General features: G+C 48.6%; 1 protein-coding gene across 1 annotated transcript in view; it reads left to right on the top strand.

Moving 5' to 3' along the window:
• Positions 1 to 23,643, top strand: part of LOC139750890 (uncharacterized) — a 56,713-nt gene that overhangs the window by 15,115 nt on the left and 17,955 nt on the right. The gene's annotated exons all lie outside the window — the stretch shown is intronic.

Here is a 23,643-nt window from a genome sequence, read left to right as displayed (position 1 = left end):
TACAGTAACTCGTATTCTAACATTCTACAGTAACTCTTCTAACATTCTACGGTCACTCCTGTATTCTAACATACTACAGTAATTCCTGTATTCTAACATTCTACAGTAACTCCTGTATTCTAACATTGTACAGTAACTCCTGTATTCTAACATTCTACAGTAACTCCTGTATTCTAACATTGTACAGTAACTCCTGTATTCTAACATTGTACAGTAACTACTGTATTCTAACATTCTACAGTAACTCCTGTATTCTAACATTCTACGGTCACTCCTGTATTCTAACATTCTACAGTAACTCCTGTATTCTAACATTCTATAGTAACTCCTGTATTCTAACATTGTACAGTAACTCCTGTATTCTAACATTCTACAGTAACTCCTGTATTCTAACATTGTACAGTAACTCATGTATTCTAACATTCTACAGTAACTCCTGTATTCTAACATTGTACAGTAACTCCTGTATTCACTGTAACATTTCTTCTGTAGTTATCATGTGTGTTACTTGCATATCCCTCGTTATCATGGCTTCGTCAGAGCGTATTTCTTCCACCTGGACCCGCTACGTATGTTCTCCTGCCTTGGACTCTCTTATCTGCGTATTTCTTGTTACTGAGGCACCTTTTCCTGCGTATTTTCCGTTGCTTGGGCCGCCGTTCCTGCGTATTTCCTGTTACTGGGGCCCCCTTCCCTGCCCATGTTTTTGTCAGTGAGGCCCCCCCCCCCCTTGGTGCGTATTTCTTGTCAATAAGATCGTCTTTCCCTGCGTATTTCTCGTTACTGAGGCCGCCTTGATGACTCTTTACTATGGCCACATGTGTAACTTCTTAACCAATATTGCCACTTTATATTTCTTTTCATGGATGTAATCCTAGTGGCTCCTGACCTGGCCCAGTATGTCCTAGTGTCCTCTGGTCTGGCCTAGTATGTCCTAGTGTCCTCTGGTCTGGCCTAGTATGTCCTAGTGTCCTCTGGTCTGGCCTAGTATGTCCCATTGGTTCCTAACCTGGCCTAGTATGTCCTAGTGTCCTCTGGTCTGGCCTAGTATGTCCTAGTGTCCTCTGGTCTGGCCTAGTATGTCCTAGTGTCCTCTGGTCTGGCCTAGTATGTCCCATTGGTTCCTAACCTGGCCTAGTATGTCCTAGTGTCCTCTGGTCTGGCCCAGTATGTCCCATTGGTTCCTGACCTGGCCTAGTATGTCCTAGTGTCCTCTGGTCTGACCCGGTATATCCTACTGGTTCATAGCCTGGAGTGGTATGTCCTACTGGCCTCTGACCTGGCCTGGTATGTCCTACTGGCCTCTGACCTGGCCTGGTATGTCCTACTGGTCCCTGACCTGGCCTGGTATGTCCTACTGGTCCCTGACCTGGCCTGGTATGTCCTACTGGCCTCTGACCTGGCCTGGTATGTCCTACTGGCCTCTGACCTGGCCTGGTATGTCCTACTGGTCCCTGACCTGGCCTGGTATGTCCTACTGGCTCCTGACCTGGCCTAGTATGTCCGACTTTTTCTTGACTTGGCGCAGTACGTCCGATTGACCTGGTATGTATGTACTAGTGGTTCCTGACCTGACCTGGTATGTCCGACTGACCTGGTAGTATGTACTAGTGGTTCCTGACCTGACCTGACCTGTTCTCACTTCCCCTGGTACCATGAGAAGTTCCACGCGTAGTGACCACCTGTGTATGGTATTTCCTGGTACATGCGACCCCCCCCCTCCCTACCTGGTCATTTCTGATGGTTCCTTGATAATGTCAGGTCCAGTCGCCTGGTACGTACCATGACCTTGCTCTCCCCGTCGTGAGGGACGTGGTGACCTTATTTCCACCTCACATTCCTCCTCCAACATCACCATTCCTTTCTTGGTGCTTTCTAGAGCAGAGGTTCCTTTGTTGTGTGGTGCGCTGCATGACGCAGCCCACTTGGCAAGCTTACAAACCCAGTGGAGAAAGCTGGCCCGCCCCTCCCACGGTGTGACGTCAACCCTGCCTGTGTCGTGTTGAAAATGAATCTATAGAGGAAGCATTGTAACAAAAGAAGTCACACCAGGTTAAGATTTTAGTGCAGCATTATAGTAAATATAACTTTATAAATGAATTGTAGTCATTGCCAAAGCCATTTTTTCTCAGCTGAGTTTTTCATCATCAACCTTCCCTCATACCATGACCTGACCACACACTCCCTCATACCTTGACATGACCACACAACACCTTCCCTCATACCATGACCTGACCACACACTCCCTCATACCATGACATGACCATACCACACCTTCCCTCATACCATGACCTGACCACATACTCTCTCATACCATGACCTGACCACACCACACCTTCCCTAATACCATGACCTGACCACACACTCCCTCATACCATGACATGACCATACCAAACCTTCCCTCATACCATGACCTGACCACATACTCTCTCATACCATGACCTGACCACACCACACCTTCCCTAATACCATGACCTGACCATACCACACCTTCCTTCATACCATGACCTGACCACACACTCCCTCATACCATGACATGACCACACCACACCTTCCCTAATACCATGACCTGACCATACCACACCTTCCCTCATGCCATGACCTGACCACACCCTATCATCGTACCCCGTTCAGTGGGACGCATGTAGTCATGTCGACCAGGGACAAGGTTCGCCCTTATGACCCCACGATGACACAGGCACCGGTTCTGAGCGTATCATTATAGTGAACAGCACCACGTCAAGCGGGACTCACCCAACCCAGGTTCTCACAACGTAACAATGCAGATCACAGGTTGTGACAGCACGAGCGATCTGCATGCAGGGGGTCATTAACAGCCATCAACAGCGACATTTTAGGAAGCCCCTAACTTTTGTAGTGCAGAGAGGAGAGCAGTAATATGTGGTGTGTGTGTGTGTGTGTGTGTGTGTGTGTGTGTGTGTGTGTGTGTGTGTGTGTGTGGTTGATGGTAGTACACTCGCTACCACACACCTGTACAGCCTTACATGTTGAGGAGAACAGACGCTCCCTATTCTCACCTACCTACACACACGTCATACTCCAGCATTATCATCATTGGCCATGACCATCATCAACACGTCATGACCATCATCATCAACACACATGACCATCATCATCAACACACATGACCATCATCATCAACACACATGACCATCATCATCAACACACATGACCATCATCATCAACACACATGACCATCATCATCAACACCAGTCATAACCATCATCATCAACACACATGACCATCATCATCAACACCAGTCATAACCATCATCATCAACACACATGACCATCATCATCAACACCAGTCATAACCATCATCATCAACACACATGAACATCATCATCAACACACATGACCATCATCATCAACACACATGACCATCATCATCAACACACATGACCATCATCATCAACACACATGACCATCACCATCAACACACATGACCATCATCATCAACACCAGTCATAACCATCATCATCAACACACATGACCATCATCATCAACACACATGACCATCATCATCAACACACATGACCATCATCATCAACACACATGACCATCATCATCAACACACATGACCATCACCATCAATACACATGACCATCATCATCAACACCAGTCATAACCATCATCATCAAAACACATAACCATCATCATCAACACACATGACCATCATCATCAACACACATGACCATCATCATCAACACACATGACCATCATCATCAACACCAGTCATAACCATCATCATCAACACACATAACCATCATCATCAACACACATGACCATCATCATCAACACACATGACCATCATCATCAACACACATGACCATCATCATCAACACACATGACCATCATCATCAACACACATAACCATCACCATCAACACACATAACCATCATCATCAACACACATGACCATCATCATCAACACACATGACCATCATCATCAACACACATGACCATCACCATCAACACACATGACCATCATCATCAACACACATGACCATCATCATCAACACCAGTCATAACCATCATCATCAACACACATGACCATCATCATCAACACACATGACCATCATCATCAACACACATGACCATCATCATCAACACCAGTCATAACCATCATCATCAACACACATGACCATCATCATCAACACACATGACCATCATCATCAACACCAGTCATAACCATCATCATCAACACACATGACCATCATCATCAACACCAGTCATAACCATCATCATCAACACACATGACCATCATCATCAACACACATGACCATCATCATCAACACCAGTCATAACCATCATCATCAACACACATGACCATCATCATCAACACCAGTCATAACCATCATCATCAACACACATGACCATCATCATCAACACCAGTCATAACCATCATCATCAACACACATGACCATCATCATCAACACACATGACCATCACCATCAACACACATGACCATCATCATCAACACACATGACCATCATCATCAACACACATGACCATCATCATCAACACACATGACCATCATCATCAACACACATGACCATCATCATCAACACACATGACCATCTCGAGAAAGCATACGGCAGTGTTGATAAAGATGCCTTGAGGAAAGTCTTAAGGACATATGGTGTAGAAGGAGAGCCTTCAGAAGCAGTGTCAAGTCTTCATTAGTGGTGTAAGGTATACAAAGAATGGGAAGAGAGGAGAATGAGCGGTTCTAACACATGGTTGGTCTGCGACAGGCTGGTTTGATTTGCTTATGGATGGGGCGGTGAGGGAGGCAAACACGAGTCTTGGAGAGAGGGGCGAGTATGCTTGTGGTTGTTTGCTGATGATACAACACTGGTGGCAAATTCGAGTGAGAAACTGCAGACGATGGTGACCAAGTCTGGAAGTGGGTGTAAATGGAAGAAATTGTGAGTTGATATGAATGTAAGCAAGCGAGGTTATTAGCTTTAGCAAGGGTGATGGTTAAGTTAGTTGGGGTGCAGCTTTGAATGAGGAAAAATTTGGAGAAAGTGAAGTGTTTAAGATATCTGAGAGTTGACAATGAAGCGAATAGAACCATGGAAGCAATGTGAGTCATAGGCTCTGGGAGCACTAGTAAATATGTGGGAAGAAAGTTCGTTGTCTGGGAGGGCAAATCTGGGTATGTTTGAAGGTATAGTTGTCCGAGCAATGATGTATGGAAATGAGGTATGGGCTATAGATGAGAATGTGCGGAGGAGGGTGGATGTGCTGGAAATGATATGTTTGAGGACAATATGTGGTGTGAGGTGGTTTTGATCGAGTAAGTAATAATAGGGTAAGAGAGATGTGTGGTAATAAAAAGTGTGGTTGAGAAAGAGCAGAAAGGGTGTTTTGAAATGGTTTGGTCACAGGGATAGAATGAGTGAGGAAAGATCGACAAAGAAGATATATGTGTCAGAGGTGGAGGGAAGAAGGAGAAGTGGGAGACCAAACCGGAGATGGAAGGTCTGAACACATGAACCTGCAGGAAGGTGAGAGGTGTGTACGGGACAGAGTAAATTTGGTCATTCTGGGTGCCATACTGACCGGACGTGGTCCACACAAACACCTCCTCAATAATATGACCCACCATAACCCCTGCAGGACACTCCCTGCCCTCAACCCCCTCCCCCTGCTGAGCTGTCTTTTCCCTGACCCTACAAGGCCATCCCCTCCCTGACCCTGCAAGGCCATCCCCTCCCTGACCCTGCAAGGCCATCCCCTCCCTGACCCTGCAAGGCCATCCCCTCCCTGACCCTCACCCCTACGACGGCCCTCCCTTACCCCGAGCCCCTCACCCGCTGCACGCACCCCCAAAATGCACGGGCTTTCCCTCCCCTCCCCAACCCTAACCCTGGCGCGGGTCGCCCCGTCCCCAACCCTAGTGTCTTCATGGCCCTCCCTTCTTCCCAACCCCCTTCCTTGCACCCCCTCCCCTCCCCTCTATCCCCGCACTGCTCTCCTCTCCCTCGAGCCTCCTACATGGTCCGCCCAGAACCTCCGCTCAGTGGTTGATGGTCCGTCCGGTCACTGTGGCCGGCACCGTGGTGGCCAGCGTCGGACACACACACACACACACACACACACACACACACACACACACACACACAGGAGCCAGAGGCGGGGGAGAAAGTAGAAGCCTGACCGTAGAGGTTGCTGACCTGAGGAAGGAAATTCCTCCTCCGTACACGTGTGTGTGTGTGTGTGTGTGTGTGTGTGTGTGTGTGTGTGTGTGTGTGTAATTACCTAATGTACAGTACAGGGAGGGAGTGTTACACTGGTGGGGCTCCATCACTTGAACATTGTGTTATCATACTTTATGTTTGTTGTCTCCATCAACCACGTCCTCAGTCATGCCCTAGCATTCGTCCACTCATCTTACAAAGTATTTATTTATATCTTTATAAAGTCCTCAGTTGGCTCTAGCTCTACATCTGTATATGTTCAGTCTACGTCTTCAACCTCTTTGGAAAACTTAATGTTTATGATCAGGTCACTCCTCCCTCTTTTCTCTCCCAAGTTAGACAAATCTAAAGTCTAACTCTTCTATGTAAATTAGCTCTCTTAAATCTGATATCACCTTTCCTGTCCTCCTCTGGATCTCCTCTTTAAGCTAATTCTGCATTTTTAGGCACGGTGACCAAACCCACTGAGGAATATATAACAGATTCCGACATCAACAGAGCAGTGGGTGTCGCCCCTCCAGGCTGACTGTGTTAGTGAACGAGATAAGACGATCATAGATCACTGTGGTAAAAGATGACGTACGTGGAAGACAAAACAATGTTATACACTTGTAGCTAAGGAGGCGTTAATAATAGAATCATTACTCACGTCTGTTCTTCAACGTGTCTGTGATACTACCTTCCACCACTCTTACTGATAAATCATTCCATATGTGGACAATCCTGTGGAAGAAAAAGTACTTTGCCTCACTCGAGGTAAAACGTTGACCCACGAGTTTGTAGCCATAACTACGAGTGGAATCAGAGGAATGTATCGTTGTGTAAGTCGTTGGTCGAGATGATGGAAGCGTATGAGGATTCTGAATGTCTGTATCAGATCACATCTTAACCTTACCTTTTCTAAATCGCTTCAGATCGTTTGATCGACTCTCATAGGATTTGTTCCTCGGTCCGGGAGTCATCTTGATGGCTCGTCTCTGTACTCCGTCCATCGTGTCCCTGACCATCCTCAGGTTGGGTGACCAGAACAACGCAATCATCAAGACAGGGCAGCAGCACCACTCACTCGTAAAGACTGAGGATCATTTCTGGAGACTTCAATTCGTTGTCCATAACTATGAATCTAAGAATCTTGTTCGCCTTTGTAACTGCTTCTGTTCACTGTTCACATGGTTTGTGAAGCATAGTTGAACATTAGTATATATGATAAGAACAGATTGTTAAATCTATTGGCCAGCAGACAGTGTGTCTCCTTAACTATGCTGCCAGTGTGGGACTCTGGCGAGAGGTTGGGGACGAGGTCTACTGCCTAGTCCTTCTCACATACAGAATCTTGACGGTTATTTCCTCCTACATGATGACCATAGTCAGGCCTTCTTCCACTCTGCCCCATCCTCATTACCTTACATTGTCTCGAGATGAATTTCATCATCCATTTTTCTGATCAATTTTGTAGTTTGTCAAGGTCCCCTGGTCAGCATATGACCTTTGCGTCATCTACTAACGTATTCAGGTAGGTGTCCATACCGTCAGGCAAGTCATTCACACATCAGGAAGGGTTACGGTCCTAATACAGAACCGTGTGTGTGTGTGTGTGTGTGTGTGTGTGTGTGTGTGGGCGAGAATATTACACAACTGACACCCCGTCTCGCCACCATCATGCCAGTGTTACGTAGGTGTTGTCCCGCCTCTTCAGTATACTCAGGTCATAACAGTGATCTGACGTATGGACAGAGCAGTCCAGGTCATGGGCAGTGCCCTGCAGTGTATATAAAACAACAAAGGTTGTGAACAATGCCCTGAAGTGTACACGGATAAGATCAGTACAGGTCACGAACACTGCTCCCGTGGGTGTACAGAGCAGAACGGGTCATGAGCAGAACCCTCCAGTGTAAACAATGTACAGCAAGACATAAGACGAATATTTTACTGTATAAAGAGCAGTACAGACTATGTACAGTGCCATGTAGTGTACTCAGAGCATCACAGGTCATAAGCAGAGCGGTGCGGTGTACGCAGAGCCGTACAGACCATGATCAGTGTCCAGCAGTGTACACTTAGCAGCACAGGTCGTGGGGAGTGTCGCATAGGGTTCATAGTAGACGTCGCCACCCACAGAGAGCGACAGATCCGGGTCCTGACCTTCATCACGACGACCGAGACTTCCCTGTAGCTGCCACCACAGCTTCCCTCTCCCGCCCCACCACTGTCATACCGACCCTCCTGCCTCCCCACACCGCTCGTCGTGGCTCCCCCGCTGCACGTCCACCTCTCCAGTCATCCTGGGAACGTCTTGCTGTCACACGTCATCGAGTGTACCCTGGGAGGCCTCTGATGTAGTACTGACCTGTCGAGATCATCGCCATCTGATCACCCGCTACAGTCATCACGGCTCGTGGGGGGGGGGGGGGGGTTAAAGTAGCGGGGTGGGGTGGGGAAGGTATGAGGCTGGTGGGTGGAGCTGCCGCTGGCTAAGGCAAACTTTATTTCAAGCAGGTAACAAGGTGAAGTCTTCTCCCCACCAGACTCGAGGGTTCTCCCAAGAGTGGAGTCTTCTCCCCACCAAACTCAAGTCTTCTCCCCTGAATTTACGTCTAAGTCCTCGCGTTCTCCCCGGACCCGAGGTATCGGTGCTGCATCGGTAAGAAATGGCGGCCCTTGATGCCTCAGACGGCCCTCCAGACCAGCGCACCATACCTTAAAACCTTAGCAGACTCTACATTACAACTCCCTAAAACTTGGGACCTTTCGGTGTTACGGTTGGTCCGTAAAAGAGTAAGAAACAAAGACACAAATATATGAGGTAACAGGTCGTCTCCAGATCATCCCTAAATCTTCTCCAGGTCCTCATGAGGTCTTCTCACAGTTCTCCCTAGGTCTTCGTCACGTCTTTCCCAGGCACTTCCCTGGTCTTCCCCACATATTCGTCAGTTCTTGCCCAGGTTTCTCTACGGCGTCACCAACCCACGTTTCAACCACCGCGCCAGCGGGTTGATTACCGACCTCTGCTGACCTGATAACGACCCTTAAGGTCAACGTTGACCACATTCTGTAGTGCGTCATCAGGTTGGTGTCCTGTAACACCAGCTACACGTTGACCAGCAGGACCCAACTACAGAGGAATTACGTCATACGTTCATGATGACGCTCGTGTCTTCCTCATGTATCTCAAAAGTCGGCCGTAATCAACATCAACAGAATATCTGTATGACGAATCCCTATATGATTCCTATATAAACAATATAGGGATTTTTACTTCATTATATATCATGATGAACAGCTGTTTCCCGCATCAGCGAGGTAGCGCCAGGAGACAGACGAAGAATGGCCCATCCACTCCTATACACATATATACACATATACGCCGATGCACGCACACATACATACATGCACATATCAACATATACATATATATACATACACTTGCTTCATATATATATATATATATATATATATATATATATTTTTTTTTTATACTAATCGCCATTTCCCGCATTAGTGAGGTAGCGTTAAGAACAGAGGATGAGGACTGGGCCTTTGAGGGAATATCCTCACCTGGCCCCCTTCACTGTTTCTTCTTTTGGAAAAAAAAAGAGAGGGGAGGATTTCCAGCCTCCCGCTCCCCCCCCCCCCCCCCCCCCCCTTTTAGTCGCCTTCTACGACACGCAGGGAATACGTGGGAAGTATTCTATCTCCCCTATCCCCAGGGATATATATATATATATATATATATATATATATATATATATATATATATATATATATATATATGATGGTCTTGGCTGACCAATAGGTTAAGGAAAGGATCGTGTCGTCAGTTGACATGAGACGGGTGCAGGAGGAGGTCGCCGAGCCTCCGTCCTGCAGGGTGTGCGCAGCGGTGAGAAAGCGTGGCTGTAGTAGAAGCCAGCCCCCGAGGCAGGAGCCAGCCGCCCGCCGGCCGGGAGAAAGTCTGTAGATCCGGGTGGCGCTGAGTGGCTGCTGCTATCTGGGAGCCGGGGTGCGTGATGTGACGGTGGGGAGGAGGGTCATAAAGGGGGCAGGAGGAGGGTGGGGTGGTCTCCCCTACCACGAACGAAGGCTATACACGGCTTGGATGAAGGGACGTGGCAGGGAGGGAGGGAGAGCGTCATCAACAGTCATGGTGTATCAGGAGGTAATAGGTTGTGGGAGAGGGACACTATCTTGTCACGGGTCGACTGAGGTACAGACGGGAGGGACGCTCTCCGTCCTGTGACTGAGGTACACACGGGAGGGAATGATGGACGCTCTCCGTCCTGTGACTGGGTGGAGTGAGGAGGAGGAGGAGGAGTACACATGGCACAGGAGAGCTGAGGTGTTCCTGCTGGTGTGCTGAACACCTGCCGGGCCTCAGTGTACAGGCTACTGTCCCTCTACCGCCCTCCACAACACAACAGACGTCACGTCTCCACGATCACTCTGGTCACGTCCTGGTCGTCACCAGCGTCACACTGTAGTCATCCTGGTCATCACCAGCGTCACACTAGTGTCGTACTGGTCATCACCAGCGTCACACTAGTGTCGTACTGGTCGTCACCAGCGTCACACTGGTGTCGTGCTGGTTCACGAGTGGACCGAGAACGCCCCTGGCCTATAGCTAGCAAGGCTGCCACCTCTACCTGCTGCGTATCGTAGCGCCCTCAACGCCAATGGTGCACGCACGTCTGACCGTTACCCTGATGTGTAGAGGGAAGGGTTAAGGACGTCACACCACCTCGTGCGGTGCTGTGACGATGTAGGCCACACTCCGGCCAGCCAGTAATTATAAGGTAGAAGAGAGCAAGGAAGGAGGAGAGCAAGATACGAGGAACAGAATCATTCTGAAATGAATTATCGTGGACGAGGTGGGAGATAATTATCGTGGACGAGGTGGGAGATAATTATCGTGGACGAGGTGGGAGATAATCATCGTGGACGAGGTGGGAGATAATCATCGTGGACGAGGTGGGAGATGATTATCATGGACGAGATAATGCAAGAGTTTTCCATGACTTCATCATGAGTGTGGCAGGTGTCAGGTGAAGATCACCGAATGAGACTAAGCGAGTCAGAGGGAAGCATTCTCGAGGAGGATGATACATGGATGTGTGAGGAGAGGAACAACACGTTCACAACCGTGTACACTCCGGACCTGGCTATACTCTGGTCCACACCAGTGAGGCAGGCTATGTAAACATGATGGGCAGACACACACAATACTGACGGATTCTGACCTTAATAAGGCTCATGGTTCTCATGAAGTATCGCCATATGTAGTGAGGATGTCTGCCACAGTACACGTGGCAGATCGCTGGAAAAGAACAAAGTGCAAAATGAGAGGATAGCGGGCGGGCGAACGTCGTACCTGTGTATCAAAAAGGAGACCGGGAGGAGACGCTGGCCTACAGACCGTCTTCCTGAGGAGACCAGGAGGAGACGCTGTCCTACAGACCGTCTTCCTGAGGAGACCGGGAGGAGACGCTGGCCTACAGGCCGTCTTCCTGAGGAGACCGGGAGGAGACGCTGGCCTACAACCCGTCTCCCTGAGGAGACCGGGAGGAGACGCTGTCCTACAGACCGTCTTCCTGAGGAGACCGGGAGGAGACGCTGGCCTACAGGCCGCCTTCCTGAGGAGAGCTTGGTCTGTGAGAGATAATCATAACGTTAATGGATGTCTTCCTGCAGAGGAGAAACTGCCTTACTGAGACACAACATGGTTCTGGGAAAGGAGGTCATGTGTAACGAACCTCTGAGATTTCTACGAGCAGGTGAGCTCTGGTGTATGTGGAGTGCCAGAAAGCATGTGATGCGGTGCCACACATGAGGACGGTACAGGTGTTGGGAGCATCAGGCAGGAGTAGTGGCAAGACTACTTCCCCTGAAAGATGATCTTGGTGGTGGAAGGTAACAAAGGACTTGCATCAGGGGCCGTCTTCTTGAAACGGGTTGACGTCAACAGTGGCGTGCCGCAGGGGTCTGGTCTGTGACCATTGTTCTTCCTGACATGTGTGAGTGACGCCACAAGGACTGGAATCCTACCTGAACACGTTTGCAGATGATACTAAGGTCATGAGGGAAGTAAAAAGCGAGGAGGATTGCATCGACCTACAAGGGGACCGAGACAAACTCCCAAGTTGGTCTGATACATGGTTGATGATACTCAACCTGAGTAAGTGGAAGGTGATGAGGAAGAGACACAGTGGAAAAAGGACTCACTATGAATATCATCAAACAGGATATAAACAGTAGGAATCTCTGCCTGAGAGACACTTGGGAGTTGACTTCCTCCCTCACTTGTCACCAGAGTCACACATATAAGCAAGACAAACATGTCTGCTGACCAACATTAGAACAACATATAACTAGACACATGAATGATTACTTAACAAGCTGTTCACATTCTACATTATGCCGAAATTACAATGTATTTCTCAAGTTTGGTCACAACGCCTAAAGAAATACAGAGCTAATAGAGAAGGTCCAGTGGAGGGCAACAAAGATGGTACCAGAAATAAGAGAGGGGATTATCAGGGAAAGTCTCTGAAACTTTAAATTTTCCCAACGGTATCGAAGACAGAAGAGTGAGGGGCAACCTGATCACAAACTTCAAGTTTTTAAAACATATCGATGACGTAGACAGTGAACAGCCACAGAACATAACATGAAGGCTGTAATAAACCCGATCAAGATGTAGAGAATTATTCTAATGATATGAGACTAATGACCTAAATATATATAACATGTGCACATCATATATATAAGTATCAAGCTGTACGAATATCAGAAAATGTTCAAAAGATGTGACCCACGAGTGTGAAACTCCCTCCCCGTACAGCGCAGTAGGTGATCATACACACACACACACACACACACACATAGACACACACACACACACACACACACCACATACACACACACACACACACACACACACACACACACACACACACACACACCCCACATACACACACACACACACACACACATACACACACACACACACACACACCACACACACACACACACACACACACACACACACACACACACACACACACACACACACACACACACACACACACACACACACACACACACACACACACACCACATACACACACACCACATACACACACACCACACACACACACACACACACACACACACACACACACACACACACACACACATACACACACACACACACACACACACACACACACATACACACACACACACACACACCAAATAGACACACACACACACACATACACACACACCACATACACACACACACACACACACACACACACACCACACACACACACACACACACACACACACACACATACACACACACACACACACACACACACACATACACACACACACACACACACACCACATAGACACACACACACACACACACACACACACCACATACACACACACACACTCACACACACACACCAGACACAGCCCGGGGATGAGCCAGGGAGCGTAGACCCGCCGTAACCTTTCCTGGGGTGAAAGTATAGAGCCGGAAGTGTACATAGACGGGGAGAAAACTGGCCCTCTGACTCTGGGGGTCCAGGAGGGGGGTCAGGGGGAAGAGGGGGTCAGGAAGGAAGAGAGATTTGGGATCAGGGAGGAGGAGAGAGTTGGTGGTCAGGGAGAAGGAGAGGTTCTGGGGGTCAGGGAGAAGGAGAGGTTCTGGGGGTCAGGGAGAAGGAGAGGTTTGGGGGATCAGGGAGAAGGAGAGGTTTGGGGGATCAGGGAGAAGGAGAGGTTTGGGGAGTCAGGGAGAAGAAGTTCTGGGAGTCAGAGAAAGAGAGGTTCTGGGGGTCAGGGAGAAGGAGAGGTTCTGGGGGTCAGGGAGAAAAAGAGGTTCTGGGAGTCAGGGAGAAGGAGAGGTTCTGGGGGTCAGGGAGAAAAAGAGGTTCTGGGGATCAGGGAGAAGGAGAGGTTCTGGGGGTCAGGGAGAAAAAGAGGTTCTGGGAGTCAGGGAGAAGGAGAGGTTCTGGGGGTCAGGGAGAAAAAGAGGTTCTGGGAGTCAGGGAGAAGGAGAGGTTCTGGGGGTCAAGGAGAAAAAGAGGTTCTGGGGGTCACGGAGAAGGAGAGGTTCTGGGGGTCAGGGAGAAGGAGAGGTTCTGGGGGTCAGGGAAGAGAGGTTCTGGGGGTTAGGGAGGAGATGATCAGGGAGAAAGAAAGGGTCGGGGAAAGAGAGTGTCAAGTATGAGGAGAGGGTTCAGGTGGGGCTCAGGAAGGGTTAAGATCAGGGAGGGAGGGAGGATCCGCAGGTGAGTGAGGAGGGGAGGGTCAGGATCAGGGAGGAGGGAGGGTCAGGATCAGGGAGGAGGGAGGGTCAGGATCAGGGATCAGGGAGGGGAGGGTCAGGATCGGGGAGGATGGGAGGGTCAGGATCAGGGAGGAGGGAGGGGAGGGTCAGGATCAGGGAGGATGGGAGGGTCAGCGTGTGAGGGAAGAGGAGGGAGCACATGTGAAGGATAGATAACAATAGAAAAAAGAACATAAGTCATAAGGAGCATTTCCACCCACCTCTCCCTATGGCTCAACGACCAGGAGAAATATAAGACCCACTGTCTACCATGAGAGAAGCTACTGCCATGGAAAGTGTGTGAGAAAGTGTGAACAGGAAAACGTTTCCATAACAATTGAAGTCAACGGTTCATTGTGGCTCGAGTGTATTAATGATAAAAGTATTTGTGTCGCTTTGCTCTGAGGGTTTGGACAGCCTGTGCCACATGGGGTCCACCTGGAGGGAGTGTAGCATACCACGGCTACAACAGCACCCATCCACTGCTGAACAGACGCTCCTCACGTGGGGTGGTGGAGGAGAACATGAGCGTGTGGAGGGACGGGGCCAGGCTATGTGTCTACAAGGAGTGTGATGGTGACTGATGAACATGATGTCATGGTAACGCTGGTCATGAAAATGAGGTCAATGATGATGACAGTCATGTACACAATGATGATGACAGTCATGTACACAATGATGATGACAGTCATGTGCACAATGATGATGACTGATGATGAAGACGTGGTCATGATGATGATGATGGTCAACCTAAAGTTAGTGGTGATAGTGATGAACATGAAGCTGATTATGCTGATAGTAATGGGCAAATGTTTATTGATAATAATGACTGATGAATAACGATAATGATAGTGACAAAACATGTATTGATAATAATGACTGATGAATAACGATAATGATAGTGACAAAACATGTGTTGATAATAATGACTGATGAATAATGATAATGACAAAACATGTGTTGATAAATGATGACTTGAATGAACGTGATGTTAATGATGATGACACTGATGCAGATGAAAGTGATGACAATGATGTAGGTGATATCTTTAAGATGAACATGAAGCTAATGATGGTGATAGAGATGAACATGATGATGTTAATGATGATGACACTGATACAGATGAAAGTGATGACAATGATGTAGGTGATATCTTTAAGATGAACATGAAGCTAATGATGATCATAGAGATGAACATGATGATGTTGATGATGACAGTTGTGGAAATGAAATTAATGATGATGACTTTGAACATGAGGGTACTGATGATGATAATGATGAACATGAATCTAACGATGTTAGGTATGATAATGATGTTAGGTATTAAAATGAAAAGAATGAATGATATGCATATATAATACGTGGTTTTGTGTGTGTGTGTGTGTGTGTGTGTGTGTGTGTGTGTAGAATTCTGACCTTTGACCTCATCCTTAATGGTTCAGTCAAAAGTAGTGGTATCGAGGGTGTAGTGATGATGGCCTTTGTAGTGAAGATGAGGTCGTAGTGAAGACAAAACCAACCTGTCTTTGTGAACCGGTTTTAACCCTTCCTTACTGGAGATAAGAACACTGTAAAGGTGTTGTGAACATAAGGGGTAAGATGAAGGTATAGTGAAGATAAGGGAAATGAAAATGGGTTTGTAGTATTTGTAAGGGTGTAGTGAAGATGTAGTTTATTGAAGATGAGGGTGTAATGATGTAGATTAATGAAGATGAAGGTGCAGTGAAGATGTAATGAAGCAAAGGTGAGGGTGTAATGAATGTGACCTTTGACCTGACTCCTAGAATGCTCCACGTTTGATTTAATGATGGTTGAAGAAGCTAGTAATTCCATTCATGTACATAATTATGATAATAAAAATTCGATGATGATAGTGAACATGAAGATGATAATAATGATCATGAAGACATAGACGATGAAACTAATGATTATGAAGATGACAATAATGATGATGGAGATAGTGATGACGACAGTGATGAACATGAAGATAATGATGACAAGATCGAAGATGACAACAACAGTAACAACGTTTCTAACCACTACCACCATGGTAACGCTGAGGCTGTCACGTATCAGCGTTACAGAGTGTAAAGTAGAGAAAGGTTGTTACCTGTTACCTCAGCGGTGACTGCACTCGTTGAAAGCTCCGGCGTCACGCCCGTAACACAGATAAGCACATAGCAGTAACGTTGAGGGTAGGCCGCTTGGGTGATGGTGTGTAACGCGTTACGTAGGAAAGTTAGGCAGAGACTCCGTGACACGATGAAAGTCTCTCTCCCTCTACTCGTAACAACACAACCATGAAGCAGTAACGTCGGCAAGCACAGACGAAGCATAGAAGCAATGAAGGTGACTTGTGTGAAGAATGAAAGTTATATTAAAGGAAAAGATAATTACGTTAGATAGAATTGTGAAAGTGAAATTAAATGATTGGGTGGAAAGTGCAGGCAGGAACTGTAAAATGAAAGAGCCATCCAGGACGGGTAGATAATGGTCTATGACCAGGTCATCTGCTGGGGGTCATCATGAGTACCTGGGAAGGGTAGATAATGGTCTATGACCAGGTCACCTGCTGTGGGTCATCATAAGTACCCAGGAAGGGTAGATAATGGTCTATGACCAGGTCATGTAACGGGTCTCAAGTAACAGCAGCAGCATCATGAAGACAGCAGACTGAGATGGTCATCTTATAATGAGTGATGACTCGCTACATAACTCCCTCCCAACAGCCAGTGCGTCACCCCTGAACACGATAACACACTCGTAATTACCATCATTAAAGTGTTTATCTCCTCGTCTTGAAAATGGACTGAGACTGTTCACTGTGATGTGGATCGCTAATTTATTCCAGTGTTGTATCGCCGGTTTATTCCAGTGTTGTGTCGCCGGTTTATTCCAGTGTTGTGTCGCCGGTTTATTCCAGTGTTGTGTCGCCGGTTTATTCCAGTGTTGTGTCGGTGGTTTATTCCAGTGTTGTGTCGCCGGTTTATTCCAGTGTTGTGTCGCCGGTTTATTCCAGTGTTGTGTCGCCGGTTTATTCCAGTGTTGCACAAGTGTGTTGTTGAAGAAACTCTGGCCCACGTGAGTTTTCCATGTCCTTCCGTTTAACGTCATACGTTATGTCTGGTCGTTAATCTCGAAGATAAAAACAATTGTCGTTAGTTACAGAAATTATTGACTTTTTTTGACAACTTTCATTACATCTGTGTGTCTGGGGATCATTACACCTGTGTGTCTGGGGATCATTACATCTGTGTGTCTGGGGATCACTACACCTGTGTGTCTGGGGATCATCACACCTGTGTGTCTGGGGATCATCACACCTGTGTGTCTGGGGATCATTACATCTGTGTGTCTGGGGATCATTACATCTGTGTGTCTGGGGATCATTACACCTGTGTGTCTGGGGATCATTACATCTGTGTGTCTGGGGATCATTACATCTGTGTGTCTGGGGATCACTACACCTGTGTGTCTGGGGATCATTACATCTGTGTGTCTGGGGATCATTACATCTGTGTGTCTGGGGATCATTACATCTGTGTGTCTGGGGATCATTACATCTGTGTGTCTGGGGATCACTACACCTGTGTGTCTGGGGATCATTACACCTGTGTGTCTGGGGATCATCACACCTGTGTGTCTGGGGATCATCACACCTGTGTGTCTGGGGATCATTACATCTGTGTGTCTGGGGATCATTACACCTGTGTGTCTGGGGATCACTACACCTGTGTGTCTGGGGATCATTACACCTGTGTGTCTGGGGATCATCACACCTGTGTGTCTGGGGATCATCACACCTGTGTGTCTGGGGATCATCACACCTGTGTGTCTGGGGATCATTACATCTGTGTGTCTGGGGATCATTACACCTGTGTGTCTGGGGATCATTACATCTGTGTGTCTGGGGATCATTACACCTGTGTGTCTGGGGATCACTACACCTGTGTGTCTGGGGATCATTACACCTGTGTGTCTGGGGATCATCACACCTGTGTGTCTGGGGATCATTACATCTGTGTGTCTGGGGATCATTACATCTGTGTGTCTGGGGATCATTACACCTGTGTGTCTGGGGATCATTACATCTGTGTGTCTGGGGATCATTACACCTGTGTGTCTGGGGATCACTACACCTGTGTGTCTGGGGATCATTACACCTGTGTGTCTGGGGATCATCACACCTGTGTGTCTGGGGATCATTACATCTGTGTGTCTGGGGATCATTACATCTGTGTGTCTGGGGATCATTACACCTGTGTGTCTGGGGATCATTACATCTGTGTGTCTGGGGATCATTACATCTGTGTGTCTGGGGATCATTACATCTGTGTGTCTGGGGATCATTACATCTGTGTGTCTGGGGATCATTACATCTGTGTGTCTGGGGATCATTACACCTGTGTGTCTGGGGATCATTACATCTGTGTGTCTGGGGATCATTACACCTGTGTGTCTGGGGATCATTACATCTGTGTGTCTGGGGATCACTACACCTGTGTGTCTGGGGATCATCACACCTGTGTGTCTGGGGATCATTACACCTGTGTGTCTGGGGATCATTACATCTGTGTGTCTGGGGATCATTACATCTGTGTGTCTGGGGATCATTACACCTGTGTGTCTGGGGATCATTACATCTGTGTGTCTGGGGATCATTACATCTGTGTGTCTGGGGATCATTACATCTGTGTGTCTGGGGATCATTACACCTGTGTGTCTGGGGATCACTACACCTGTGTGTCTGGGGATCATTACATCTGTGTGTCTGGGGATCATTACACCTGTGTGTCTGGGGATCATTACATCTGTGTGTCTGGGATCATTACACCTGTGTGTCTGGGGATCATTACATCTGTGTGTCTGGGGATCATTACATCTGTGTGTCTGGGGTCATTACATCTGTGTGTCTGGGGATCATTACATCTGTGTGTCTGGGGATCATTACACCTGTGTGTCTGGGATCATTACATCTGTGTGTCTGGGGATCATTACACCTGTGTGTCTGGGGATCATTACATCTGTGTGTCTGGGATCATTACACCTGTGTGTTGGGGATTATTACATCTGTGTGTTGGGCATATTACATTCTGTGTGTCTGGGGATCATTACCTCTGAGTGTGTGGGGATCATTACACCTGGTGTCTGGGAAATAAACACCTGTAGTGTCTGGGGATTCATTACCCTGTGTGTCTGGGGATCATCCACCTGTGTGTTGGGATCATTCTCTGTATGTCTGGGGATATTACATCTGTGTGTCTGGGAGCATTACACTGTGTGTCTGGGGTCATAACCTGTGTGTCAGGGGATATCAATACATCTGTGGTGTCTGGGATCATTACATCTGTTGTCTGGGGGATCATTACACTGTGTGTTGGGGAATCATTAATATGTGTGACTTGGGATCATTACATCTGTGTGTCTTGGGGATCTTACATCAGTGTGTCTGGGGATCATTACACTCGTGTGTTCTGGGGATCATTACACTGTGTGATCTGGGGTCATCACAACTGTGTGTTGGGGATCATTATCTGTGTGTCTGGGAGGATCATTACATCTGTGTGTCTGGGGATCACTACACAGTGTGTTGGGAGATCATACACTGTGTGTCTGGAGATCATTACACCTGTGTGTTGGAGATCATACATGTGTGTTGGAGATATACACCTGTGTGTTGGGGATCATTACACTGAGTGTCTGGGGGGATCACTACATCTGTTGTGTTTGGGTGGATCATTACACTGTGATTGTCTGCTGGGGTATCATACAACGTGTGTTGGGGATAGGGATCACTACACCTGTTGTGTATGGGGATCATTACATCTGTGTGTCTGGGATCATTAATCTGTTGTGTTGGGGGATCATTACACTGTGTGTTGGGGATCATTACATGGTGTGTCTGGGGATCATTACATCTGTGTGTCTGGGGATCATTACATCTGTGTGTCTGGGGATCACTACACCTGTGTGTCTGGGGATCATTACATCTGTGTGTCTGGGGATCATTACACCTGTGTGTCTGGGGATCACTACACCTGTGTGTCTGGGGATCATTACATCTGTGTGTCTGGGGATCATTACACCTGTGTGTCTGGGGTTCACTACACCTGTGTGTCTGGGGATCATTACACCTGTGTGTCTGGGGATCATTACATCTGTGTGTCTGGGGATCATTACACCTGTGTGTCTGGAGATCATCACACCTGTGTGTCCAGAATTCATTTCTGAATGAGGGAATCAGTTACGTTGCTCTTCTTTGTATTCGTTCTAATTTCCCTGCGTGTTTTGATGACCCAGAGTGAAGAGTGCGGTCGAAAAGTGGTCTGACTAGATCGCTATAAAATGTAAATACAGAATCTTGCGCTTCAGACTGCGTGTTTGTAACTGTGTAAACTAACATCTGGCGTAAGTTCTACATCCTTCCTGGTCCACACCACACCACTTCTTGATAATGTTTTACCCAACATTTCCTCCTCTTCTGTACCAGTTCTGCCACCATAACTCATCATGTTCCTTTTATCAATAGTGATCAGTTGTAGATCTTCTGGCCGCCCCACTAAGTCCTCAAGACCTCTGAACCATCAACCATCATCAGGTCTCATTTGCTAATTATGCATCGTTCGGCAAGTTGTGAGATATTACAGAAGGAGTCGCGTGGCCAGATGACTGCTATATATGATGATAAGTCTGGCACCTGGTGACCAGGGTGGGTGGGGAGTCAGGTGTGTGGGTGTCACGGTTGAAGGGGATGGGTGGGAGTCAGGTGTGTGTGGGGAGGTGTCAGGTGTGTGTGTGGGGAGGTGTCAGGTGTGTGTGGGGGGGGGGGGTGTCAGGTGTGTAAGGCAGGGTTAAAAAAAAACATACTGTCCCAACACTACAGTGTTTACACCTACCGCCTCCCTGTGCAACACTTGCCGTCTCAATGTCCTTCACCGACCGTCTCTTTGTCCATGAACCTCGTCTTCCTGTCCACCACCTACCGTCTCCCTGTCCATTAGGAGCACCGTCTCCAGGTGCTACGTGTCTACACATTCCCTCTCATGCACAGCCCCGTACCCTACCTACCTGGAGCACAGCCCCGTACCCTCCCTGCCTGGAGCACAGCCCCGTACCCTCCCTGCCTGGAGCACAGCCCCGTACCCTCCCTGCCTGGAGCACAGCCCCGTACCCTCCCTGCCTGGAGCACAGCCCCGTACCCTACCTACCTGGAGCACAGCCCCGTACCCTCCCTGCCAGGAGGACAGCCCCGTACCTTCCCTGCCTGGAGCACAGCCCCGTACCCTACCTGCCTGGAGCACAGCCCCGTACCCTCCCTGCCTGGAGCACAGCCCCGTACCCTACCTGCCTGGAGCACAGCCCCGTACCCTACCTGCCTGGAGCACAGCCCCGTACCCTCCCTGCCTGGAGCACAGCCCCGTACCCTCCCTGCCTGGAGCACAGCCCCGTACCCTACCTGCCTGGAGCACAGCCCCGTACCCTCCCTGCCTGGAGCACAGCCCCGTACCCTCCCTGCCTGGAGCACAGCCCCGTACCCTCCCTGCCTGGAGCACAGCCCCGTACCTTCCCTGCCTGGAGCACAGCCCCGTACCCTCCCTGCCTGGAGCACAGCCCCGTACCTTCCCTGCCTGGAGCACAGCCCCGTACCCTACCTGCCTGGAGCACAGCCCCGTACCCTCCCTGCCTGGAGCACAGCCCCGTACCCTACCTGCCTGGAGCACAGCCCCGTACCCTCCCTGCCTGGAGCACAGCCCCGTACCTTCCCTGCCTGGAGCACAGCCCCGTACCCTACCTCCTCCTCCTCCTGCTGGTGAAAGTCGTGGGTGTCGGCCGAAGGAAATGTCACGCTCGGCAGACATGAGAGTCATGTCCCCCGTCATCACCACAACATGACTCACACCAGCCACGTGAGGGGACGCCACGTCACTGCTGCCGGCAGTAGTGACGTCCCGGTGACCTGAGGTCCTGCATGGTCCACCAGTGGGGCCTGAGTGTTCCACCAGTGGATCCTGAGTGTTCCACCAGTGGGGCCTGAATGTTCCACCAGTGGAGCCTGGGTGTTCCACCAGTGGATCCTGAGTGTTCCACCAGTGGGGCCTGAATGTTCCACCAGTGGAGCCTGGGTGTTCCACCAGTGGATCCTGAGTGTTCTACCAGTGGGGCCTGAATGTTCCACCAGTGGATCCTGAGTGTTCCACCAGTGGAGCCTGGGTGTTCCACCAGTGGATCCTGAGTGTTCTACCAGGGGTTCCTGAGTGTTCCATCAGTGGTGCCTGAGTGTTCCATCAGTGGTGCCTGAGTGTTCCATCAGTGGTGCCTGAGTGTTCCACCAGTGGGGCCTGAGTGTTCCACCAGTGGATCCTGAGTGTTCTACCAGGGGTTCCTGAGTGTTCCATCAGTGGTCCCTGAGTGTTCCATCAGTGGTGCCTGAGTGTTCCATCAGTGGTGCCTGAGTGTTCCATCAGTGGTGCCTGAGTGTTCCATCAGTGGTGCCTGAGTGTTCCATCAGTGGTGCCTGAGTGTTCCATCAGTGGTGCCTGAGTGTTCCATCAGTGGTCCCTGAGTGTTCCATCAGGGGATCCTGAGTTTTCCATCAATGGTCCCTGAGTGTTCCACCAGTGGTTACTTGATGTTCCACCAGTCGTGTCTGAGTGTTCCATCAATGGTTCCTGAGTGTTCCACCAGTGGATCCTGAGTGTTCCACCAGTGGTTATTTGATGTTTCACCAGTGGTTACTTGGTGTTCCACCAGTGGTCCCTGAGTGTTCCACCAGTGGTTACTTGATGTTTCACCAGTGGTTACTTGGTGTTCCACCAGTGGTCCCTGAGTGTTCCACCAGTGGTTACTTGATGTTTCACCAGTGGTTACTTGGTGTTCCACCAGTGGTCCCTGAGTGTTCCACCAGTGGATCCTGAGTGTTCCACCAGTGGTTCCTGAGTGTTCCACTAGTGGATCCTGAGTGTTCCACCAGAGGTTACTTGATGTTTCACCAGTGGTGTCTGAGTGTTCCATCAGTGGTCTCTCAGTGTTCCACCAGTGGATCCTGAGTGTTCTACCAGTGGTTACTTGGTGTTCCA

Source organism: Panulirus ornatus, chromosome 10 (assembly GCF_036320965.1).
Source record: "Panulirus ornatus isolate Po-2019 chromosome 10, ASM3632096v1, whole genome shotgun sequence".
Lineage (NCBI taxonomy): Eukaryota > Metazoa > Arthropoda > Malacostraca > Decapoda > Palinuridae > Panulirus > Panulirus ornatus.
Note: the sequence above shows the minus strand (reverse complement) of the source record. Positions and strands in the feature narration are given on the sequence as shown.